At 38.2% G+C, this 27,546-nt stretch overlaps 1 protein-coding gene across 1 annotated transcript in view; it reads right to left on the reverse strand.

Annotated features, from left to right (window-relative positions):
- LOC120225428 (39S ribosomal protein L1, mitochondrial-like) overlaps positions 1-27,546 on the reverse strand; it is a 140,365-nt gene that overhangs the window by 104,172 nt on the left and 8,647 nt on the right. The window contains exons 2-4 of the mRNA XM_039223631.1: positions 25,422-25,481; positions 19,351-19,402; positions 18,141-18,308 (exon numbers count right to left, since the gene is read on the reverse strand). The gene's annotated coding sequence lies outside the window, so the exon portion shown is untranslated. The remainder of the gene's footprint in view (positions 1-18,140; positions 18,309-19,350; positions 19,403-25,421; positions 25,482-27,546) is intronic.

Below are 27,546 nucleotides of genomic sequence, written 5' to 3' on the forward strand. Positions count from 1 at the left end.
ACAGAGGCACTGAGAGGTTAAGTAACTTGCCCAATTAATAAGTAGTTGAGTTGAGATTTCAACCCAGGATGCCTGGCTCCAGAGACTATATTCTTAACCACTATTACATGTGTATCACACATATACTTCATGCTGGACGGTGTGGCAAGCATTGTAGATATAGTATCTTGCTTAATTCTCATTTTATAAAAAAGACTTTTAATGTTTATTTATTCTTGAGAAGAAAGACAGAGCACAAGCAGGGGAGGGGCAGAGAAAGCGGGAGACATGGAAACTGAAGCAGGCTCCAGGCTTAAAACTGTCAGCACAGAGCCCAACGCGGGGCTCAAACCCACGAACCGTGAGATCATGACCTGAGCCAAAGTCGGATGCTCAACCGACTGAGCCACCCAGGCGCCCCAGTTCTCACTTGAAAGATGAAGAAACCAAGGCTCCAAAAACTTAGTGACTTACCAAAGGCCACACCTTTGTTAGTGTTAGATAGTGTCAGATAGTGTTAGACCCTAATAATAGCTCAGTATATCTGACCACTGCACCCTCCTCCTGCTTCACTGCCCTGAAACTCGGGTGTTTAAGCATACGTACACCCATGACTCAATATTCTTGATGCTGATGTTTTAAATTAGAAAATGGCCAGATAATATCAGAGTCTGTGGGAGAAAGTAAATAACATACAAACACATATGTATTATTTTTTGATCTTCAAAGCCAAGTGTGTAAATCACAAGCACCACCAAAACACTAATTAGAGTTAATTTTTATCTTCAATGCATGCAGAGGTAAAACTTGCTTGAAATATTTATCTAAATATGGAAATGTATGTTCATTTTTTCATTTATTTTTAAGAGTCTCGCTTATATGTGAGGTGTCTGGGTAGCTCAGTTGATTAAGCATCCCACTCTTGATCTTGGCTCGGGTCATGATCTCACAGTTTGTGGGATTGAGCCCCATGTTGGGCTCTGTGCTGTCAGCTTGGGATTCTCTCTTGCCCTCTCTCTGCCCTTCCCTAGCACGTGCTTGCTCTCTCTCTCTCTCTCCGCCTCTCAAAAATAAATAAATGTTTTTTTAAAAAGAGCCTCTCTTACTCAATGTTTTAATTATTTTTGTTTAAAGTGTATTTATTTTTTTTTAGTAATCTCTACACCCAACGTGGAGCTGGAACCCATGACTGAAGATCAAGAGTCACATGTTCTACCAACTTAGCCAGCCAGGTGCCCCTGGAAATGCATTTTTTAAACATTTTATAGGTCTGAGAAAAGTAACAATACCAACACAGCAGTTCTCCGGGAAACGTTTTGTTTTCATAGAAGAGTGTACCCAACCCACAAGAGGAGGCTGTAAGTAACTGAAAGGATGTGACTCTCTTCCTCCCTTTTGTGCTGTGTGGCTTTATTGTTTTGTAGACTTAGAAGTGAACTTGACATTTTGTTGTTGCACTTTTTTCAGGTCCTGTCTTTCTTTTAGACAAGGTCAAACTGAAGCTGAGTCCAAACCCCAGGGTCAGTTTGGGGTTAAGAAGCTCTTTCTCTATCTCTAGATATCTCCTTTTTACTGCTTCAGGAAATGAGCTCAAGGCTTTTAGGGAATCTTAGGAATTATTTCTTAGTCATTTTATCTGAAAAATATTTGGTCTAAATACTTCAATATTCACCCATGAAGAGTAGCATCTCACCTTTGTCTAAATTATCTTATTCTGTTGAACAAAGTTTCTGTTGCAACTGGGTTAGCATTTCTCTTCTTCCCTCTTCACGTGGTAGAGGAAGAATAGTAGTGGGGTTGGAGGGAATGGTGGGAGAGGGTGGGGAGAAAAGAGACTCAGAGTGGAGGAGCCTTTAACAATCAAGAAGCCAGAGGTTCAGGTCAGGCTTTCCTGGCATGGCCAACCCTAGCAAGTTACATCTCCACTCAGTGTCTTAGTTTTTCCATCTGAAAATAGGGATGACAACATTTTTATGGCACATGATTCTCCACTGCGCCTCCTCAGCTTCACTGATATCTTGTTAATTTATGCTAACTAACTATGAGTAATAGTTAAAGGTTAATTTTTAAAGGTGAAATAAAAGATGATTTTCTGGCTTCTCTGGGAGAGATGACAGAGCTCTAACCCAACCAAACAAAACAAAATAAATGTAGATTAAAAGGATATACAAGGCCCAAGTTAAGAGAGTAATGAGCATCCTTATCCATCAAGAAAAATAGATTGTATTTAGAAAATTTAATAAATTTCTCCAAAGGTCAAAGGAAAATAATAATGGCTGGGAATAGAAATAAGGCTAGAAGTGTTACTAACCAAAATCTATTTTCAACTATATTAATCTAGGTTCTAAAATAGGTACTGATAATGATCTTTCCTTAGTTTGTACCATCTAAACTTATATAAAGCATGTAATTCTTCAAGAAAACACAAGAATGCATTGCTTTTCTGAACTCTCTAGAAGGAGGGCTACAGAAATTTAGAGAGTAAGATGCCCTTGTACCCAGTGTCCCACCTTAGGAAGAGGCTCGACAAAGCCTTCCGTGGTTGACAGTGAGTGGGGATTTTTACAGTGTTACCACAACTCACCACTTCTACAGCACACAGACAGATCCAGGAAGTAGCAGCTGTGTAATAGGAGGGCTCCACTTAACCTAAGCTTTGTGCATCTAGAGGTTCAGATACCTGTTGGACAGACAGAAAAGCTGCAGGTTGTCTTTGCTTGGCTCTGAGGAGCTGTTCATTCTAAGGGAGGTGAGAGCATTTGAGGGATGCAGTACCAGTGTGGAAGAGAAGGCAATTCTGCATGTTCCTCAAGGCGCTGCTCTGCCCAGTGCCTTCCAAGCATGAGTGTTGGAACCTGGGCATGGAGGCAAAAGAAAAACATGTAAAAGAGACATTTCACCAAAACCACTTAGGGACCCGTGAGCACAGATCTTGTTGTTTAGGGGAACTAGGTAACAAAGAGGACATGAGAGAAATTCTCAAATGCAGCATGCTGTAGTCTGTGACTCACTTGGGACAGTGATAGCTTTGATGGCTTTAGTATCTTTCCTACAGACAGAAAGTAACCAAAAACAGAAGAGGACAAAAAGGACCGACACAATGCAGTAGCAAACATGTTTGGGAACACTCAATGCAACATCTCTTGCAGCAACCAATACATCCCTGCAGAGTTTGGGAGCAGTGGAGGGTAAAGGATAAAGCCAATCATTATTAGCGGGGTCCTAAGGTTCTAGTTGACCCCTGGTGTGGAGAACACAAGCAACTATGATTATTTTTTACAAGAATGTTGCCCAGTTATGAAGTTGGTTACATCTCATCGAATGTTTGATTTCCCTAGATTTTAGCAGGCTTTCTTCCTTGTGCCTTTTTATAAAATACCTAATTCTAGGTCATTGAAATATGGCACGCTGTACCCTAAATCTCAACTTACTGTTAGTTGAATTACAGTTAACCCTTGAACAATGAGGGTGTTACGTTGCCAACCTGTAACTTACAGAGTCAAAATTCCATGAATAACTCTTGACTTCCCAAAAATTTAACTATTTTTTTAATGTTTATGTATTTTTGAGAGACAGAGACAGAGCATGAGTGGGGGAGGGGCAGAGAGAGAGGGAGACACCGAATGTGAGGCAGGTTCCAGGCTCCAAGGTGTCAGCACAGAGCCCCAAGTGGGCCCCAAACTCACTAACCCAGAACTCACAAACTGTGAGATCATGACTTAAGCCAAAGTCAGAGGCCCAACCGACTGAGCCACCCAGGCGCCCCAGAACTTAACTATGAATAGCCTACTGTTGACTGGAAGCCTTATGGATAACATAGTAGTCATTTAACACCTTTTTTGTAGTCATATGTATGATATACTGTATACTTACAATAAAGTAAGCTAGAGAAAAGAAAATGTCATTAAGAAAATCATATGGAAGAGAAAATACAAAAAAATACATTTTATAGTACAATACTGTATTTATCAAAGATAATTGTGTATAAGTGAAACCATGCATTTTATTTTTTTAATTATATATTTTTAATAGTTTATTGTAAAGTTGGTTTCCATATAACACCCAGTGCTCATTCCCACACGTGCCCCCCTCCATGCCCATCACCCCTCTTCCTCTCCTCCCCCACCCCCATCAGCCCTCAGTTTGTTCTCAGCAGAAACCATGCATTTTAAATCTGTGTTGTCAAGGGTCCACTGTAATATGAAATCCTCATCTAATTTGCTAAATCTTTCTATTATTTTAATCCAGTATAGTTAACACACAGTGTTATATTAGTCTCAGGTATACAGTATAGTGATTCAACAATTCTACACGTTACTTATGATAAATGTACTTTTAATCCTCCTTACCTATTTCACCCATCCCCACCCGCCCACTCCCCCCTGTAGTTCTCCATAGTTAAGAGTCTAGTTTTTGGGTTGTCTCTTTTTTTCTTTGTTCTTTTGTTTTATTTTGTTTCGTTTTTACTAATTTGCTAAATCTTACCAAGTAACCTATGACTATTTGCCTTATCCCTTATTCCATGAGAATTAAGTATTTGTCATAGTCTTCAAGAAGGCATTATTACAATTCACTGCAAAAATCTGAATAAATTATAGTTACTGGCTAACCCTCCTTTGTCATTTATGTTACCTCTTTCAAATAATTTAGTAGATTGGAAAGACATTACTTAGTTTTACAAAACTGCCCTTATCACATTGGCATAAATCCACCTCCTACAAAAATATTTCATTGTCTGCTCATTTTTCTGAACAGATTTTTTTTTCTCATTGCTATACTCTGGTAAATTACTGACAATTTCTTATTTTAACAGAATACTGTCCTGGTTATACTCCATTTGCCACCAGTCACATTTATTCTTCACTTTTGTCCACCTGCTAGGTATACCTTTAAAGACTGACCCTTTAATTTTTTATTTTATTTTTTTAATGTTTATCTCTTTTGAGAGAGCCAGAGGGAGAGCACAAGCAGAGGAGGGGCAGAGAGAGAGAGGGAGACAGAAGATCTGAAGCGGGCTCTGTGCTGACAGCAGACAGCCCGATGTGGGGCTGAAATTCTGGAACTGTTAAGATGACCTGAACCAAAGCCGGACGCTTAACTGACTGAGCCATCCAGGCACCCCAAGACTGACCCTTTTAAACTGTGCCACCTGGACTCTCTTGCCACTGGCTTCTCATCAGGTTTGGCAGTAGGAAGCTCCAGCAAAAGATAGTACAGGAAGAAAGAGAAGGCAAGGTATTGCCTTGCTCCTATCTGGCTGTGGTCCCGGAGGTGGCTGCTTTTATCTATGGCCACTGCTTCTTCCAGACAGCTCTCCTTCCATGGCTCTACCTCTCAGCTCATTCTAATAATACCACATTTCCCCTGCTCCTTCAGGCCTGGCATGGAAGCTCTCTCCTTTTCTCATCCATGTTTATTTCAGCATCCCTTGTCAATGCCCTTAACCCTGCCCACACCTATGTCAATAGTCCCCCCCTTTTAAACTCTCTTTGGTTAAACTCTGAATTTGCCATCTGTTTCCTGCCAGGCCCCTGACTAATACAGACATCTGGTCAATATATTGTTAGATCAGACTTTAACTGAACTGGTGGGATAAACAAAAAGAATTACATATGTTGGCAAAAAAATTTTTAACACTATGCTAACAAAAACAATTTCCACATTTCAAAGGAAACACAAGCAAGAAGTCATAGCAGGTTATCTTATGGTTGATTTTAGTTCTTAACTCTGCCCTGAGGTTTATGTTTTGTGGTAAGAACACCACCTTCATCTTATTTCCAGTATGCAATGCTACACCAAAATGCTGAAACCCTTTCTGTACTTAAAAGAGATGGTCTCACCCCATAATCTACAACCTTTCTAACACAATACATATCCAATATTGGAGTTGTTCAGTCAAGAATAATGCCCTGGAGATTCAAACAAGATAGTTCTTTATGTTCTTTAGCATGCTCCAGGGCCCATAGAACAGCTGGAGGGCATAGCCACTAGAATATGAGTCTTTTTAACTTTTCCCTCTAGTATGAGTTACAAAAATTGTCACATTGTTCTTTCAATTATATAGCAGAAAACCATTAGCTCATTCATACACTCACATACAGACATACACATACATCTCCTACGGAGAAATATGAATTCTCAGAGACAATATGCTTTGTTGTTTTATTTTATTTTTTTAATGTTCATTTATTTTTGAGAGAGAGAGAACACACAAGCAGGGGGGCGGGGAACAGAGTGAGGGAGAAAGAGAATCCCAAACAGGCTCCATGCTATAGCACAGAGCCCAACTCGGGGCTCGACTCTCACGAACCATGAGATCATGACCTGAGCCAAAATCAAGAGTGGAATGCTTAACTGCCTGATGCACCCAGGCACCCCAAACAATATGCTTTGTTAATACCATATTGGCCCACAAACTTTTTAAAATTTAAAAATACTGGGTGTTAGAAGCAAGTGATGAATCACTGTATTCCACTCCTGAAACCAATACTACATTGTATGTTAACTAACTTGGATTTAAATTTTAAAACAAAGAAATTAATAAAAAGAAAAAGAAAATAATCACCATACCAAGCCATACCAGGCCCATATTTCTACACGGCCTTGACCCACCAGAGCTCAATAGACATTGCATTTTTTAGACGGCACATCAGCTCCACTTATACCACAATCATCATTTGTTGACTCTCTAGGCATTTCACTCGTTCACAAAGTTAACCCAGACTCTGCAGACACCTAAGTTTGCACCCTTTAATCCCACTCCTTTTCAAATGTTCTGCTCTGATGTGTCTATCAGAATAAGAAATAGGCTTATTTCTTTTGCTGAAGAATAAACCTTTTTTTAAAAATGTTTATTTATTTTTTAATGTTTATTTATGAGAGAGAGAGAAATAGTACAAGCGAGGAAGGGACAGAGAGAAAGAGGGAGACACAGAATCAGAAGCAGTCTCCTGGCTCTGAGCTGTCAGCACAGAGCCTGATGCAGGGCTCAAACTCCAAACTGTGAGATCATGACCTGAGCTGAAATCTGATGCTTAACCAACTGAGCTACCCAGGCACCCCCGATGTTTATTTATTCTTGAGAGAAAGAGAGAGAGAGAGAGTGCATGTGCATTTGTGTGAGGGGCAGAGAGAAAGGGGGAGAAAATCCCAAGCAGGCTCCATGCTGTCAGCACAGAGTATCTCATGAACTTGTGAGATCATGACCTGAGCTGAAATCAGGAGTTGAACATTCAACCAGCTGAGCTACCCAGGAGCCCCTGAAGAATAAACCTCTTAATGGTAGTTCCATTAGCAAAACACCAGGCCAAAGCTATGAAATGACCACCTGTAAGGGTCAGACTAAATTCTTAGAGAAAGTCCTTACACCTTCCATATTTTAAGTGATTCACTAAAGGGTCTTTCCATCTGAACCTTATTATATTTGGCAATTATTTATAGAATTTACTACTCTTTGTAAGTAGGTGGATATTTTGTAGACTGATGGTCTCTTTTTCTATTTTATATGCTTTGGGATATGAGAAACTTTTAGTCTAAAGTGGTTTAGATAAACTAGCTTTTAGTAAATCAGTCTGAGCTCACTCAAGTATGCTTTTTTAAAATGTTTACTTAATGTTTATTTTTTTATTTTTAAGAGAGAGACAGAGCATGAGTGGGGGAGGGGCAGAGAGAGAGGAAGACACAGAATCCGAAGCAGGCTCCAGGCTCTGCACTGTTACCACAGAGCCTGTGAGATCATGACCTGAGCTGAAGTCAGAGGCTTAACCAACTGAGCCACCCAGACACCCTCTAAATGTTTTTTTTGTTTGTTTCAATCCTGGGTCGGTTTTGCCCAGTTTGAGTCAGTTTTATATGCTGCAGAATGTCGTATAGTACTGATACAGGGAAACTGAAGGGACCCTTTGAAGGACTGCTTTTTGCTCCTTTTCCTGCTGCTGTTCTTGTGAGGACCTGTACCCCTGCCCTACATATGCCTTATCAGATAAGGTACATCCTCCTTATAAGGGTCAAAGAGTTAATGATTTCTTTGGAGTCTTCCAACACAACAGAGAACATCTAAGTAGTGACTAGGCAAGGTCTGTATGTACATTTTCTAAGACCACTGACTCACCAAGACCCCTGGCCCCAGGGCATAAGTGACCTATAGAGGACAAAAGAGCATTTGATGTTGTTTTAACCAGTTCCTGGATGTATGTGAAGACATATACGCCAGACCACAATCCTCACTAAAAACCCAAGACCCCAAGCAAAGACAAGAGTCATTCTCCTTTCCTATTTGAGTCTCCCAGATGCTCTGTATCTGCTCTATGTCTTCAATACATTCTTCTCTCACTTCCTTCCAGCTTGCATTTGAGTTCTATCCTGTGTGAAACCTCAGACCCTCTTCGCTGGTCCTGAGGGACCCCAACCCCCACCCTGGGGCCTTGGACGCAGCCAGCCTGAATCAGTACTAGCTGAGACATTTTCTTATCTCCAGTCCAGAATTCTTCTTTGAAGCCTTTCCACTGTCCTCTCAACCCATTATTTAAAACTTGACTTCTTACATTACATATGGAAACATAATGGAATGCTTTACTTAATCTATTAGGTTTATATTGTACTGAAATTGTAATGCTCAAAATGGAGTCTCCATTGTCAAGAAAATGTAAAACTGTTAAGACTACTTTGTTTACTGGGAAACCTCACAGAGCCCATTTAACCTTTGCCATGGTCTAGTCACTGCTGGCTTAAAAATAATGATAAAGAAATGATTGCGGGTGCCTAGGTGGCTCATTCGGCTAGGTGTCCAAGTTTGGCTCAGGTCATGATCTCACAGTCTGTGGGTTCGAGTCCTGCTTTGAGCTCTGTGCTGACAGCTCAGAGCCTGAAGCCTGCTTTGGATTCTGTGTCTCCCTCTGTCTCTCTGCCCCTCCCCTACTCATGCTCTCTCTTTCTCTCTCTCTCTCTCTCTCTCTCTCTCTCTGTCTCAAATAAATAAACATAAAAAAAAAAAAGAAAAGATGCTCTTGTTGCATTTGTACACTCTATTAACCAACTGCCAGGTAATCAGTTTACCAAATTAACTGAACCTTTCCAGTGCCTCTGTAAACATACTGACTGATTTCCACAGCACCCTGAAAAGCAGGCTAGTAATCTTGCAGCTAGAGCACAGGGGTGCAAGAGCTCCTGGCTCTGGGGTACCAAACAGACCATGTTTGGCCGCTTGCCGCTGATAAAATCCAAAAGCAGAGAGAGAAGCGATGGTGAAACAAGAAAAGAATTTAGCTCAGTGAGGCAACACTGGGAAGATGGCGGACTAGCCTCTCCAAAGGCTATCTCCAAAGTGCCAAAAATACTTTCAGGTTTATATAAGGAAAGGTGGGGTAAAGATGGGTCAGTATGTGCAAGTGGGCAGTAAAGGTCAAATGGATTATTGTCTTGGAGTCAATCACAGGTGGGGTCTTGCTGGCTCAGGACAGTCCTTAGTGCTTGAGGGGGTAGTTTCGGTTCCCCTCTGGGGATGCTTTGCCCTCAGGGTTTTTTGTTGAGCCAAGAGACCAGCTGGAAAGAGAAGCCAACTAGAAAATTTGAGGTCAAAATAGAGGCAGCCGAAGTCCTCTTTCACTCTCTTCTGTAGTCTACCCACTAATTATCCCCTTAGTAAAGTTTTATACCTAAGAGTTCATTGTTTTCCCAGATCTGCTATGTTTGTTGATGAAGTATGGGTACAAGAAAGTTATTTTTAAAGTTTATTTTAATTGTATTTTGAGAGAGATAGAGAACAAGCAGGGAAGGGACTGAGAGAGAGGGAGACAGAATCCCAAGCAGGCTCTGTGCCATCAGCGCAAAGCCCAATGCAGGGCTGGAACTCACAAATCATGACCTGATCCAAAATCAAGAGTGGCTAAGACGCTTAACCACCTGAACCACCCAGACTCCCTTAGAAAGTTATTTTTGATATTAAAATGAATCTGAGTGCTTTAGAATTTTGACAAAGCTGCTAAATGCTGCTGAAAACTATTGCTTCCAAATCAACTGTAACAAGTAACTGTAACAAGTCAACTGTAAAAATATGGAAAAAAAGAAAAAAATCTAGAATTTTTCCTTCAGATTTTTACACAGGTTCTTGTTCCATTTTAATGCAAATACCTTTAGCTCACTAGGTGCTATACAAATGTTCTAACAATTAACATATATTAACTCATTCTTTTATGAGATAAGTACTATTATTACTCTCATTTTACAGATGAGGAAATTGAAGCCCAGAGAGGTTAGGTAAGATGCTCTAGATAATTACATGGTGGAAGTCTGAGCACTAGCTGAAAACATGGATATCATAGGTGATGCATTTTATGTGTGCTTTATGAAAAAAAAATTTAGAACAATCAACAGATCTATACTCAAAAGTTTAGCAAATGAATGAGTTCTAAAATTTTAATTAAAAAAAAATGTTTATTCATTTAAGAGAGAGTGTTCAAGACTGCAAGATCAAGACCTCAGTGGAGGTGCCTGGGTGGCTCAGTCAGTTAGGCGTCTGACTAGAGCTCAGATCATGATATCACGGTTCGTGGATTTGGGCCCTGCCTCCGGCTCTGTGCTGACAGCTCGGAGGCTGGAGCCTGCACTGGAGCCTGCTTCGGATTCTGTGTCTCCCACTCTCTCTGCTCCTCCCTTGCTCACACTCTCTCTCCTTCAAAAATAAATAAACATTTTTTAAAAATTGAAAAAAAAAAAAGACCTGAAACAACATCAAGAGTCAGACACTTGGGGTGCCTGGGTTGCTCAGTCTGTTGAACATCCGACTTCAGCCCAGGTCATGATCTCATTTGTGGGTTTGAGCCCTGCATCAGGCTCTGTGCTGGCGCTGGCAGCCTAGAGCCTGGAGCCTGTTTCAGATTGTGTGTCTACCTCTTTCCTCTGCCCCTCCCCTGCTCACGCGCTCTCTCTCTCTCTCTCTCAAAATAAATAAACATTTAAAAAAAAAAAGTCAGACACTTAACTGACTGAGCCACTCAGGAGCCCCATACATTAAAAACATTTTTTTAATGTTTATTTTTGAAAGAGAGACCATGAGAGCCAAGGAGGAGCAGAGAGAGAAAGAGAGAGACACACACACAGAATCTGAAATGGGCTCCAGGCTCTGAGCTGTCAGCACACAGCCTGATGCGGGGCTCGCTCCCATGAACCATGAGACCATGACCTGAGCCAAAGTTGGACGTTTAACCGACTGAGCCACCCAGGCACCCCTACATTTTAAATTTTAAAAAATCTTTAAGGTATGAAGTAATCATTTACTAAAACATTTTTAATGTTTATTTTTGAAAGAGAGAGAGAGAGACAGCACAAGCTGGGGAGGGGCAGATAGAGGGGGAGACACAGAATCTGAAGTAGGCTCCATGCTCCAGAGAGCCCGATGTGGGGCTCAAACTCATGAACTGTGAGATCACCACCTGATCTGAAGTCAGATGCTTAACCAGCTGAGCCACCCAGACGTCCCAAAGTTTATCATTTATATGATTAACTAGCCACTCATTCCAAATGAGATAAATAAGCTTTCTTATATTAAAATAAGTAAAACATTGAGTCACATGTTGAAAAGTTATTAAAGAAGACAATTTAAGTCATGCAAACAAAATGAACACTTCATGAAGTGTTCTTTGGAGAACTGTAAAATGGGGTGGAAGACAAGAAGCTTTTATAGGATAAGGAAGAAAAAACAAGAAAATGAAAAATTAGAAAATGTCTGATCAGCTGGGGCAAAATAGTCAACCTTGTTTGGGGTGAGAATGCCCAAATTGGCTTGTGGATTAACTGACTGATATAGTATGTTGCGGGCTTTAAGAATTAAATCTACTGTCCCAATCAAAGAAGGGACATTCAGAGCACAGTGAAGCATGGCTTTAATCAACTTTCTTGCAAGAGCAGGTATCTGAAGGACAGGCACAATTGGGGCAATTTCAGCAGGCAATTTATCTCCTAGCGAGCAAGTCCCTCCCCTGATTCCTGGTTGGCTGAGTACTACAGCAGTTACAGCCTTACCCGGAAGTCGCCTATGCCTATGTAAGGCAAAAAGTACATTTCTTGAGGTGACACAGAGACTTCAGTTCTTTGGCATGTGCTCATTGCAAAGCCCTAGAAATAAGCCTGGTAAATGGAAAGGGGAAGAACCAGGAAGTGAAGTGTATAAGGGTTTGGAACTCCAGTGGAGGGGGAGGCGGTGCTCATACATATTTCTAACAGGTTGTAAACCTATTGTTCACTAGACAGTACAGCTTTTATTTGGTATTTCTGAAAATGAATCATCTCACTTACTTCTCACACTGGCCAAGTGGAGCAATTACAGGGACACAAAAGTTAATTGTTATTTCAGTTTGCTGACACGGCATCCCATGTAGTACAGCTCCAACTCGGGTCTAGAAATCTGTCTCAGCACACACTAAAAAGTAATGTTCTCTCCTGAGAGAAAGAATAGGATTTGGCATTTTAAGCAACTGAATAGTCTTTTCAACAAATGATGTTAGGATGATTGAACGTCTAAATGCAGAAGAAATGAACCATAACACATACCTTATACCTTACATAAAATTACTCATTATTTAGAACATGTCTCTAAATATGAAACACAAAATTAAAACTTCTAGAAGTGCAGAAGAAACTTTAGGTGATCTTGGATTTGGCCAGAAGATGTTAGATGAAACACCAAAGGCAAAATTCATGAAAGAAAAAAAAACTGACAAAATAGACTTTCTTAAAATTTTAAAATTGTGTTCTGTGGAAGATATATTAATGGAATAAGAAGACAAGCCACAGACTGGGAGAAAGTATTTGCAAGCCATGTAGCTGATAAAAGACATATCCAAAACCAAGTATTGTTAATAAAGCTAAATGGACATTTTCCACAAATTTTTGTTAAGTGTTTGACCATGAAAAAATAAAAAAGATAGAGTTCTGGAAGGACAATTACTGGTTAGAAAGTACGAACAATTTAAAGCATGCATCTTAGGGGCACCTGGGCTCCATTGGTTAAGCATTCGACTTTAGCTCAGGTCATGACCTCATGGTTCGTGAGTTCAAGCCCCACATTGGGCTCTGTGTTGACAGCTCAGAGCATAAAGCCTGCTTCAGATTCTGGGTCTCCTTCTGTCTCTGCCCCTCTCTTGCTTGCGCTCTGTATCTGTCTCTCTCAAAAATAAATAAACTTATTAAAAAATTTTTTTAAAAAGCATGAATCTTAACTTTTATTTATTTATTAAAAAATGTTAAATGTTTATTTAGGAGACAGAGTGTGAGCAGAGGAAGGGCAGAGATAGAGGGAAACACAGAATCTGAAGCAGGCTCCAGGCTCTAGAGCTGTCAGTGCAGAGCCCAACGCGGGGCTTGAACCCACGAACTGTGAGATCGTGACCTGAGCTGAAGTCAGATATTTAACTGATTGAACCACCCAGGTACCCTGAAAGCATCCATCTTAACTTTTAAAAAGTGGTAATGTTTTATTTTTTGTGACAAAATTATTCTATGAAATCCAAATGAGGCATAGTCAATAAAATAAGAATGAAAGAGGACTTCGGCTGCCTCTATTTGCCCTCAGATTTCTAGCTGGCTTATCTTTCCAGCTGGTCTCTTGGCTCAGACAGAAAACCCTGAGGGCAAAGCATCCCCAGAGGGGAACCAAAACTACCCCCTCAAGCACTACGGACTGCCCTGAGCCAGCAAGACCCCACCTGTGATTGACTCCAAGACAATAATCCATTTGACCTTTACTGCCCACTTGAGCATACTCACTCATCTTTACCCCACCTTTCCTTGTATAAATCTGGAAGTATTTTTTAGCACTTTGAGATGTTAGCTGTCTTCCTGATGTTGACTCAATGAACTAAATTTCTTTCTTTTTTCACAATTACTGGTTTCTGGGTTTTGTTGGCAGTGAGTGGCCCAACATGGTCTGTTTTGGACCCTGGGTACTCTTGCACCCCTGCACCCCAGCTACAAGAAACATTGAAAAGGAAATGAATATAATTGAATAAAACACATAGTTGAATAAAAGCAGAACTAGGATTTGAATGCTAAAGAAATATTAATAATTAACTCATAATGCTTATCATTTGCTAGCACTGCTCTACATACCTCACATATTTAAACTCCTTTTATTGTTTGACAACCCTATGAATTGACTGCTATTATATATTATGCCCGTTTTATACATTAGGAGATTGAGGCATAGAGTGGTTTAAAAAGCTTGCCCAAAGTTACATGGCTAGTAAATAAAGAAGAGCCATTTGAACACAAGGCTTGGCCCCAGTGTGTTTTACTGTATACTACCACTGAACTCAACAACCATTTCTCAAATGTCTACTATACACAAGGCATTGTACAAGACATAACAAAAAAAATAAAAGAGTATTACTCATGAGAAATTCATAAGGTTAAGGGAGAAACCTGTAGCTAACTCACTTTGGTAACAAGTAAGAGAGAACACCTTAGCCCAGGTGGGGAAAATCTCAGGTTTCAAATGAAAGTTGAGAAATCATTAGTGGCTTGAAGAATGTGTAGGTGTGGAAACCGATAAGAATGTAAAAAACACTCAAAGGAGGTTGGACTTTAGGTAAACTGTGGATTAAAAGCCCTGATCATTAAGTAAATAACATTTGAAAAAATTGGCTTCAGGCTAGTTTATTTTAGTTAACCCATTTTAGGCAACTGCTTTTGTTTTTATTTGCTTGTTTAGAAGGACTGGTTTTATATTAAAGTCTTCTTGAGCACCAAGTATGAAAGCAAGTGAGAGCCTGGAGATATACGCATGGTTATAATTTGATACCCTAGGGCTGTGGGTCAGAATCCAGACAAGAGCTTGTGAAAACACACAATGGGTCCCACCCATAGACTTTCTAATTCATTAGGTCTAGAGTTTACCGGAGAACGTCCAATTCTAACAAGTTTCCAGGGGGATGAGGTAACTCTGATGCTACATAGAAAATCACACCTAGAGAACCACTGCCCTGGGAGAATCACTAACTGGGAGCCAGGTTGCTATTTGGGAGGCCTTCACAGCTGAGTTTGTAATGAAAGTTGTTTGTGATGAAAAACAGGGGGTAGTGGATTTGAGAAAGGGTTGGACATTTACAAAGGCAGGGACTATCAGAAAGGATTCTGGGAAGGCAAGTGGTGTAGGATGTTTGAAAGTTAGGAAGGATGGGTGGGAGGCCAGACAGAAAATGCAGCCCTTGCCCGCTAGACTATGGAGCTTGGCTTGTCACTGAGCTCTCGGGAATTGAAGGTTTTTAATAATGACAAGAGAGAAACAGTAATAACTTAATCACAAAACTCCTTTGACACCCATAAAAGTTAGGGATACTGGTCGCATTCCTTAAAAAATGAAAAAACTAAAACTTAATAATGCAAAAGTACTAAAAGCAAGTATTTCTAAGTGATCTCTTCCCAAACAAAAGTCTGAAAGTGGGTTGCATCTTCCAAAAAGAGGGACTTCCATTAGGCATTTTATATTAGAAACTCAAGACAAATTTATTTAATGCTGTAACAACATTTAAATAAAAGTATTTCCATTTTTTTCTCCCTTTCTGGCTCTAGCTAACTACATGGGAGGGGAATGTCGTTGATTTTTCTAGGCAGATTTTGACATTTAAAATAATGCATAAGCCCAAAGGGCAGGAATTTTCATTACTTAGGTTTACTTTCAGGAAATCAAATTGCTGTTTGTATAATGTTATCCAGCAGGATTTGTTCCATATTAAGAATCAAAAGGACATTGTAAATGGATATTAATAATGCCTCAAATATATTTAAATCTTAGTGGGGAATTAAAAGCCAGCACAATGATAATGTACATTTGTCAGTGATTATACTGAGACATAATGCTAGTCAATACTTCAAAGAGGCAGGTAAAGCTAAGAACTAAGAACAAGAGTTTGGAATTGAAAAATAAAGCACTCAGAAATCACTCAGAGAATACATGTTTGAAATACAACTATGAAGCAAAAGGGATTTTGTGCCTATTAGTCAAAAGCTTTAGTTCAACATTGATGTGCCCCAATCACTTGTACTGGTGCTTAGCCTAGAAAAGATCTAGGCATTAACTGGCATGAACTAAGGGTAGATTGTGTTCTAAGAGTTTCACTCCACAAAGGAAAACTTTTAATTTCCAGAATATTTTGGAAATGCAACTGTGAACACCTCATTCACATGAACAATAGGTGGAAGGGAAAATGCTATTTGGAACACAGAAGGTGAAGAGAGGTAAATATCCAAAGCCAAAGAAATTGAATAAAAACTCATGTGAACATAAAATGAAGTGAGGAAGAAAACCTCACTTCTGCATGCAAACAAGTTTCTCCCTAGAGAAATTTGGTAAATTCCAAAAAGCTGCGGGAAAACACTTGATAAAAATGTAACAAGGAGAGGAAAAGAAAGGAAAAGAAATTTACTTAAAGCTGACCTACTGCCAAAAGTTTAATTTGTCCTTCCTTCAAAGTATATCTGTCAAAATCAGACTTTTTTTTTTCAGTAAGAACCATTCCATCAATCTTAAAGTGTGAAATTCAATAAAATAGAGCAAAGAAATCTCAGTAATTCAGATCCATTTAAACTTTGTTCATATTCTCTGTCTCTCCTCTGTTTCTCTCTTTCTAGGCATAGAACAGCAGGAAATTATATTTTGGCACTGGAGTAGAAATGTGAGTTTGTGCATTTAAAGAGTGCAAAGGCTTAAAAAAAAAAAAAGAGTGCAAATCCTAGCTAATAGTGATCACAGTATTTACTGTAGATAAGTTATAAACCAAGATTCTAACCCATACCTGTAGCAAGCAGACATTTCTTATCAGGCTTAGTCTTTCATGTTTTCCTACCAAGCATTTGCAAATGACCCACTACTCCTGCTGTGGAAAAAAGCACTGCATTTCTCCTCCTTTGTTCTGGGGAGGCAACAGGGCTGGGGGGGGAGGAGGGACAGTCAAGGAGACAGGGCTAGTGAACACCAATTTGTCTTTGCCACTCCTTACCCTTTGGGATCTTAAGCAAAGCAATTATTCATTCATCCATTCGTTCACTTAATCACTCCTTTTGAACTCAGACAATGGCACCAGAGAAGTAGTTGTGAGGAATTGCTAACTGAATAATATACAAGAGCTCTGCTAGCAAAAAATGCTTTATTTAGTCATTCCTTTAGAAACCGAGATATGAGGGGAGGGGTGCGCCTGGGTGTCCCACTTTGACCCACTTTGGCTCAGGTCAGGATCTAATGGTTCATTGGTTCAAGCCCTGTGTAAGGCTCTGTGCTGACAGCTAGCTCAGAGCCTGGAGCCTGCTTCAGATTTTGTCTCCCTCTCTCTCTGACCCTCCCCTGCTCGCGCTGTCTCTCTCTCTCTCTCAGAAATAAATAAAACATTAAAAAAAAAAAAAGAAACTGAGGTATCATCTACAACTTATTTGTCAAGTCAGAGTTTTTTTTGTTTTTTTTACAATCAACTTATTTGTTAAGTCACATTTCCCTGAAAATAAGTAGACAAATTTTAAAGATAACTTTTAGAGAATATTGTAAAATCTTTAAAGTTACTAGGGGGAAAAAAAACTGTTTCAGAGCCCAAAATGGTATCCTTCTATTTTAAAAGTTATTCTGATTTCAAAATAGAATAAGATTAAGGTTTATTTAATTTATTCCTTCAACAAACCTTTATTGATCACTTGCTATGTACCAAGAATATATGTATTAAGTCTCTTCCTTGAAAAAATAAATATACAGAAATCCCTGGATACAATAAAATAATCAAATACTTGTGAAGAAGAAAGAAATGAAAATAATTTTCTTCCAAATACCTATAAACGTAAGCCATTGTGTTAAAATCTACTCTAGAAATTAAAGAATAATTTTTTTCTTTATAGCCTGAGACTAATACCCATTGCCTGAAATGTCTGGATGACAAGCCTATTTTCAGTTTAGGATTATTAATAATACCACATTAAAATTATATTTTTTTATTAACAAAAGTAATACAAATAATTCCAAAGAGTATAAAATAAAAATCAGATCTTTTCACATTAATCCCATTCCCCAGGAGTTATCAATGGTAACATGTTCATTCATCCAGACTTTGTTTTCCTGCACACTAAATTATAATAGATGATCTAAGAAAGTAGAAATTTCCAAAGTACTGGAAAATTTGACAACAAACCTCTTCCATAATTGATGAGAACCAAAGAGAATCTTAAGCCACCAAAGATTGCCAACAGTATATTTCCAGTGGTGGCTTCTCCCAGTTGTCTGGTATTGTGCTTCCTTGCCACACTAGTATATGAGTAGCATGGTATAGAGAAAATATCTCTTCAACTCCTTCCTTGTCCTGTTGATGACCATAAAAGCAAGAAAATTATGAAATAATTTTTGATAACTTTCAAATAATAATAATATTATTTGAATATTCAAATAATAATATTTGAAAACTTTAAAATAATCACAGGATCAACATTTGACCATCTCGCTTCACAGGGTTTTAGCTGGTCCTTAACGATTCCTAGACTTGAATTATAACACCACATGTTAGATACTTCCAGCAGGGAGGCATCTAATATGCCTCCTTTCCCTGGCAGCCCTCTCATTCTATTGATGTCTCAGAGACCCTCAATTCTGGCCAAACACATAAATAAAGAATAGACTAATATTTGTTCCTTCAATTACTGTTTCTGAACACTTGCCAAAGAATATTTAAGAAGGCATACCCTAAGAGGATCTTAAGGCCAAATTTCTTATTTTATAGATAAGAAAATTGAGGTCCAAGAAGTGAAAAGATTTTTCCAAAATTATACAGCAGCCTATTAAGCAGAGTCAATTCAGGACCTGAGTCTATATTCAAGTTAGAGAAGTACAGCAGGAAAGAAGCTTCCAAATGGTATAAGCTTCCCAATAAAATAAAACAAAATTTGAAAAAAGGGCAATAGAGCATGACTAGGTGCTTACCAATCCTTTATGACTTCCACAAAATTGCTACTGAGAGCAGAAAAAAAGAGCAATGTACAAGAAACATCAAAGGCAAGATTAACAATTTAATCTCCTGAGGAAAACATGCTCTGTGCCCCCATGTAAACTGCTCATAAGATATTTTAGGTCAAAAGATTTTCCAACAGCCAGAATAAAACCCAACACTAAATTCTAGGAGTACATGAAGATCCTGTTAACATCTACTAAGCATCTTAAATCAGGTTCTATTCTCAATTATAAGGATTAAATTGATGCTGACATATTTCTGTTCGAAGGCTCTCTTTACCTAATGCCACATCTTAGTCTACAAATGTATAATCTTAGGAATATGATAGAAAAATATGATAAAAATATAGCTGGTAGAGATTCTAACCCACATCCTTAGTGACCTTACTAAATTTTCTTACCTGATTTTAACTGTCATACTCCTCGAGTGACAAACATCTAACTCACAAACACCTAGGATACAAAAATAGGCTGTTAGACCACTATTTTATTATTTTGTTTTATTTAAAATTTATTTTTGAGAGAGAAAGACAGAACGTGAGCAGGGGAGAGACAGAGAGAGAGAGAGACAGAATTTGAAGCAGCACAGAGCCCAACGTGGGGCTCTAACTTGTGAACTGAGAGATCATGACCCAAGGTGAGGTTGGACACTTAACCAAATGAGCCACCCATGCAACACTATTTTATTTTTTAAAGTAGGCTCCACACTGTGGAGCCCAATGCAGGCTTAGACTCACAACCCTGAGATCAAGACCCGAGATGAGATCAAGAGTCAGATGCTTAACCGACTGAGCCACCCAGGCACCCCTGGACCACTATTTTAAAATTAAACTTTGGGGCTCCCTGGGTGGCCCAGTAAGTTAAGCAACCCCACTCTTGGTTTCAGCACAGAGCCTGCTTGGGATTCTGTCTCTGCCTCTCTGTTCCTCCCCTGCTTATGCACATGCATGCTTTCTTGCTCTCTCTCTCTCTCTCAAAATAAATCAACTTTTAAAAAAAACTCTAAACTTTTGGAAAGTAATTTTTTTATTTGTTGGGTCTGGTCTTATGTGAGAGGCATGGAAAAGAAAATGTTTAAGAAAATTTGTTTATCATTGGTTCATTGACAGTTTGCCTTTCACTATGGCAGGCAGCTAAGTGCATGAGACTTTTGAAACTTCTTTTTATACAGTCTAGACATATGTGAGACTAGTGAAGAATTTTGGAGGTAATGTTATAAAATCTTTCATTTTTACTTCATTTTTAGTTTGTCGTTCCTACCTAATCCTTCTATTTAAAAACTCTGATGATTTCTATTCCTTTACCTAGACTTCAAGAAATTGTCAAGGTGCCCCATGCTGTTTCACTGAGACAAATATCTAATTCTACAGAATTTCATTTGAATGAGGAGTCAGATCATTATTATATTCATTTAATAATATAATAGCCTCTTAACTCTCCAATATTTTCATATTTGGTGTTAATTCATTGACATAGACAATTGGGTATTTTCACTTTATGCAGTCTTCAACAGAGCTCATTAGAAAGCACTCTTTGGATCCAATGCAATTATGCAATTATTTGGGTCCATGGAGTTCATCTCCTGGGTTTCTCCAGCTTCTGTGTTTCAAGCACACTCTCCTTCAGTAGTTACTAAAGCCTAGATTCTACATGGTGAAAAAGTCTAGTCCTACTGGTTAAACATATAAATAATCTATACTAATTTTCTATCAAAAGGGTTTAGTGAAAAGTATTCACACAATAGAGGATGTGGTTCAGAAACTTCAAAATAAGTAAAACCACATTTAAATTTAAATATAAACGACCTGGTAAAATATGTATAGCATTATTATTATTATCCTTATTATCATTATCATTATTATTATAAGAGGCAGAAGAATCATGTTCTGAAGGTAAGAATGCCTGAATTTGAGACCTAGGTCTGCCACATACAGGCAGAGCTTGTGAATTTGGAGATATCATTTGGCGTCTCTAAATTTTCTTATCTGCCAAAAATGACAATTATGATGATATAACTCTGATTTCTTCAAAATGATACTATTGTAAAGATCAAATGAGCTGACTGTTCATTAAAAAGTTTTGTAAATTGTAAAGTGCTATGCAAAATCAAAAATATAGTAATAAAATATTTGTTTAAAAATGCAAAGTAATATCTCATTTTCTTTCTTTCACCAAACTGGAGAAAACTGAAGAGGTTTGGAATGACATTATACTTTCTTGCCTTAACTCTCTTTGTTACACTTTTGCAGCACAACTTAGATTTCAGGTAATTATGCTTATTGTTTCTGATTTTATGAAGCAATGTTGATTATATGATAATGTAGCTATGTCTACCATTAAGAATTTCAACCAGCTTCTATAAATATATTATGTGATTATGTGTTAAAGGAAAAACAATTAGGCCTAGGTTTTTCTTTTTTCATTAATTTTATTTAAATTCAAGTTAGTTAACATATAGTGTAATAATGGTTTCAGGATGGTGTGCCTGGATGGCTCATTTGGTCAAGTGTCAGACTTTGGTTCATGTCATGGTCTCACTGTTCGTGGGTTTGAACCCCATGTCAGGCTCTCAGAGTCTAGAGCCTGCTTTTGATTCTGTGTCACCCTCTCTCTCTTCCTCCCCTGCTTATGTTCTGTATCTTTCTCTCTCTCAAAAATAGATAAACATTTAAAAAATTGTTTTAATTTAAAAAATGGTTTCAGGAGTAGAATTTAATAATTCATCACTTACATATAACACCAAGTGCTCCTTAATGTCTATCACCTATTTAGCCCATCCCCAACCCAATACCCTTCTAGCAACCCTCAGTTTGTTCTCTGTATTTAAGAGATTCTTATCGTTTGTCTTCCTCTCTGTTTTTATCTTATTTTTCCTTCCCTCCCCCATGTTCATCTGTTTTGTTTAAATTCCACATATGAGTTAAATTATATGTTTATCTTTCTCTGACTTATTTCACTTAACATAATACACTCTAGTTCCATCCACATTGTTGCAAATGGCAAGCTTTCATTCTTTTTGTTTGCCAAGTAATATTCCATTGTGTGTGTGTGGTGTGTGCATACCACATCTTCTTTATCCATTTGTCAGTCAATGGACATTTGGGCTCTTTCCATAATTTGGCTATTGTTGATAGCACTGCTATAAACATTGGGGTGATGTGCCTCTTCAAATCAACTCCTTTGTGTCCTTTGGATAAATACCTAGTGGTTGGGCACAGACTTTTTCATTTTACTAGTTAGACATTTACTTAATATCTTCTGGGAAAAATATAGAGAGGGCTATTCTATTTTTTTTAAATTTTTTTAATGTTTTATTTATTTCTAGGAGAGAGAGAGAGAGAGACAGCGTGAGCAGGGGAGGGTCAGAGAGAGAGGGAGTCACAGACCGAAACAGCCTCCAGGCTCGGAGCTGGCAGTCAGCACAGAGCCCGACGCAGGGCTCGAACCCAGGAACCGCGAGATCATGACCTAAGCGAAAGTTGGACGCTTAACCGACTAAGCCACCCAGGCGCCCCTAGAGAGGGCTATTCTATTAAAAGTTAAGAATGGCCAACCTAAAAAATTTTTTAAAAATGAAAAGCAACCAAATTTGAGAGATAATCAAAGAAAAGCCTCCAGGGGAGTCTTTTCTACAGTAAAGGAGGATGTATTTAAAGCTTACTGAAAAGAAAGGAGCTATTAGAAAAATAAGAATTGTTGATAGGAAAGGATATAAGAATGGTGTCAAGGGAGTGAATCAGGCAAGGAAGATGAAGCACAAAAGTACAAGTGTTCTTAAGGGACAAAGAAATTGAGAAATGCTAACAAAAAGAGAGAAAGGTAATAAGCTAGGGAACTTCAGATATCCCTGGGGTTACACATTAAAGAAATAGTTATTTATGTCTGTGTCTATCTCAGCCACTAAATTTTGGGCTCCTTGAAGCAAGATGCCATATCTTATTCATAGATGTGTCTCCCAGAGTGACTAGCTTAGTTCCTTATTGATAGGAGGTACTCAATAGGTACTGAGTTGAACCTGAAAAAAATTTACCTATATGGCATGTTGGATGCTGACTATGAAACACAGTGATAGGTACAAGCAAGACAAATCTCATTAAGTAATGAGATTTACTGGCTCATTTATCCATTGACAAAGTCTTCATGAGCACCATGTGTGAGGAAGACTCCGAGGATAAAGCAATGAATCATATGTGTTAAGATTCTGTTTTCTTTACAAAATTATAACCCAGATCTTCCAAGTTTAGTATTAGAAGAATTTTCAGATGATCAGGAGATAGTTGGACCACATGGCCATGATTTTTTCCTCTGGTCTTCCCTTGTTATGGAGTCTTTGAACTGTTATTGAGACAATCATACGGGGGAGGGGGCGCAGATCTCCTTTTTGACACTATAGCCCAAATATGAGTAAATGGCCCTCTCCTGGTTTCCTGTAATGCACTTAAATAGTCTATTGAAGATTGGGAGATAACAAAAGGTAACCTAAATAATAGCATGAAATTCAATAATCTGGGTTGAAGTTATACATGCCTCCAAAGCTCCTGGCTACCCTGAAGGAGCAGGGGGAGACAAAAAACAAGCAGATCTTTGGGTGCCTGGGTGGCTCAGTCAGTTGAACATCCAACTCTGGATTTCCACTTAGGTCATGATCAACTCTGGATTTCTGCTCAAGTCATGATCTCACAGTTTGTGGTATCTAACCCTTGCTTAGCTTGGAGCCTGCTTGGGATTTTCTCTGCTCTGTCTCTCTGCTGCCCCCCTCCCCCAATAAAGAAATAAACATTTTTTTTAAAACTTAAAAAAAAACCCAAAAAATCAAACAAATCTTATCTGTGTCCTTCTGTCTTGGCTCTCCTTTTGCTTTGATAGGAATCACCCAAGAGTACAGTTTAATAGGAATCACCCAAGAGTACACTTCCAAACATTCTGATTCCTTGACCTTTGGAGGTCAAATCTTACTTCATATCAATTTTGGGCCCAGTCACTCAGAAAAACTTTCCTGTCTGAGGAGTAGCCCCTTTCCTTGGCAACGATCAATAAGAAGACTTAGTTCTTGACCCTGCATCACAACACGATAAGCTGAACATTCTCTCAAGGGATACATACATACAGTAATAGTACAGGTGGGAAAGTTAGTTCTGTATCATAAGGTTACTATACTATAGTTTCCTCTTTCATTTGTATTTAGGGAAATGTGTTCTGTGTTTATTAAAATAGAATAATGGAGCTCCTGGGTGGCTCAGGGGGTTAAGAGTCCAACTTCGGCACAGGTCATGATCTTGCAGTTCGTGGGATTGAGCCCCCCCTCAGACTCTGTGCTGACAACTTAGAACCTGAAGCCTGCTTCAGATTCTGTGTCTCCCTCTTTATGCCCCTCTCCTGCTTGCTCTCTCTCTCTCTCTCTCTCCCAAAAATAAACAATAAAACATTTTTTAAATTAAAAACACAAAATAATAAGAATAATATAAAACTAAGTTTGTAGATTGAGTCTAGATATCCTACCAAGTTCCGTATGCATAGCATACAGAAAGGAAAAAGACCCATACATACACAGGTTCAAAATTTGAACCTTTATTACTTTGTCTCAAAGTACTCTGTGAAGGGGAAAAGGTTGTGGAGAAAGGATAGACAGGATGAAAAGCTACCCTTTAAATGTCTCCTATGTGGTAATATAGTTGTAGCAACACTCACAAATATCTCATTGTGTCTTCTCGACAACACTATGAATTCAGCTCATTTTATAGGTGTGGAAAACAAAACACAAAGGATCTAAGTGAAGAAATCTGTTCATTAGCTTATAATTATTGTATTAAATTAGATTGAACTCAGCTTCAAGCAGTCACTCAATGGATATTTACCGTGAATTTACTATGTACAAGCATTACAATATATTATAGGGGAAACAGAATGACATACAATTTTCTGTCCTCAAATTACTTCCATTCTAGTAATGAAGGAAAAAAGCACTCCACTAGTGAGGACGTTATTCATAACCACTGAAATAATATTTTCAGATGACAATAGTTAGAGTAAAGCAACTATCCAGCAGTTTAAAAAGCTAATGGCAAGTGAGAGAAAAGAGGCAATGAACATGTAATAGGATACTCCCTGGACATGTTGGTTCAGGTTAAAAATTCTCAAGCTCCTTTAAATATGAAATTTGCTCAGTTATATTGAGTCATTCATTCCAAGACTTCCTGGGGGTAGGGACATTAATTAGAACCAATTGTAGCAGATCCAAATCTAACACAGATCTCCACTTTAAAAGGCAGGGGGAGGAAGGAGTGGCAAACAGACTCATATATCCAAAAAAGAATTGTTCTAGAAAGATCAAAAAGGAAAGGCAATTATGAAGGGAAGCTGCATCAGAAAGAAAAGCACTGAACAGAAAGAGAATAGCTGCTCTAAGAAGTAATAAAAACGGTATCTGACAATATATTGTAGCTAAGCACATGGATCTAAACATCAAAAAGACCTGGATTTGGATCCTGGCTCTCTTGAAGAAGGTTATTTGACATCTTTGAGTCTCAGGTTTCTTAAATGTAAAATAGGGGAAAACAATACTATTACTTACCTTGGTATGGTTGTTGTAAATGTTGAATAAGCAAGTGCAAATAAAATGTCTGGGACATTGTAAGCTCTCAGTGAGTGGTTTCTATTACGATTACTCAGTGATTTGAAGAGATTGTATCCTTGAATTTGGTGAATAGATAGTAATCCACTAGTTTGTAGGAAAGATTTTTGGACAACACAAACAGAGAAGTGGAATGGGGAGTGATTCTTGGGATAAGTGGACAGCGACTAAAGATACTATATGTCCTATATTTCTCAGGAAAGTCCTCCACATAGAAAGGTACTGCCCATGCATCCTACATTTGAAAATGTTCCTTTAGACATTAGTGTAGGTAATAAAGAAAAAAAAAAAAACAAAAAAAACCCTAAAACTCTGTAGAATGACCTGAACCTAGAACTGAACTCCATTTTATTTAGCCTTCTTAGCACCACACACCATGAGGATATGGCCGTCATCCTCTGTTCCACCTGTAGTTGTCTGTCCACCATTCTCTCTCTTGCTGTTCTGTCATCTTGCAATGGGGCAAGTCAACCAACCAGCCATCTTCCCTTCTGTGGGAAGAAACTTCAGCCCAATAATGTAGCTAGTTCAACAATCTCTTCAGTACAGTATGGGACATATTTTTAGAGGCTGTACTAAATGTACTTTGTTGACAGGAAAAATCCTAGAAAAATGTAATCGCTTTCTGAAAGAAATATAAAAATGCTTCACAGAAATTCCATAGAAATTTTAGAGCACATGAGATATCCATTCCTCACAACACTTTAAGAAAATTACGTGCTATGCATGCTCTCAGAATAACATGCCAAGTAGTATAATTTTGATAAAGTGTACCTGTCTTTCTACCTCTTTGTTTCTTTAAGCACTCCTATTTCTCTATTTTAATTAAAAAGCACATAATCAAAACAACCAAAAATAGTAAATCCAGTGGCTGTGTATCTATATTTTGGGGGAAATTTGGAAGTTCATGGAAATTTCTTCTCTGAAAACATCCCTGTAGCAATTGACTATATAACTTTATTAGCAGATTCACATGTCAGTGTGAGGCCTGGATTAACATCAATATAATCTCTCTATGATTTCAATCTCTGGCTCATGCTTGCTGCACAGGATTGATTGCAGGTTACCCTGAAAAATGAGAACAAGAAAAACAAAAAGGCATATCCTCCTCAATGCATGAGAACACAGTGACATTTGGTACTTTTGTTAAGGCAGTTATCTGGGTCATCCCATGTATTAGCATATAATTTCTTCTATCCACCAAAAGAGTTGGTCAGGGCGAAACATTAACTTAATTGATCAGACAATTGCACATCCTATACTATCAAAGGAAAAAGTAAGGAAGAAACAATTACAGTAGGTGGGTAGGTTTGTTCTGGGGAACTGATTAGGATGTGCTGTCAGAAAATAAGACATTATAGTTCATAATGAAGAAATTCATTACAGGAAGAGAGCCAAAATAGACATGACTTCTTTTGACCATTTATTTGTCTTACTGTAATAACATAATTACAAGACATAAGAGTATGTAGCATTTTTTGTTATTTATTACATCTCATAATATTTATAGTAGGTATCTTAAAGGTGAAGATAAGTTGTTGATGACATGAAGATAAGTTGTTTAGGGTATGTAATGTCTTGATTTTATTCCACAGTTTTTGATAGATGAAGAAGCTAGGAAACGACAATCCTGGCAAATTGCCAAAGATAGCAAAAGTATTTAATGTCAGAATTGGAAGTAGAGCACATCGATCCTGCCTCCTGATTCAGTGCTAACAGATGTGTCTATTTCCACAATTTTTTTCAGGCTATGGTTACTTAGAGATTTCTGGTGAAGAAATTTCTTGAATTAAACACATACTTTAAGTATTTTATACTTGTGATTATGTCTTTTAATTATGTCAATGTGTTTTGCTTTTATGATTTTTTACCTCTGATGAAATCTTATGGAAGAAAGTACAGTATCAGCTCCTTGAAGGTATCTTTGAAAAATTCACAATATTATGATTCAAAATAATATAACTCA

The sequence above is a fragment of the Hyaena hyaena genome, unplaced genomic scaffold, assembly GCF_003009895.1.
Source record: "Hyaena hyaena isolate Hyena2069 unplaced genomic scaffold, ASM300989v1 scaffold_1402, whole genome shotgun sequence".
Classification (NCBI taxonomy): Eukaryota; Metazoa; Chordata; class Mammalia; order Carnivora; family Hyaenidae; genus Hyaena; species Hyaena hyaena.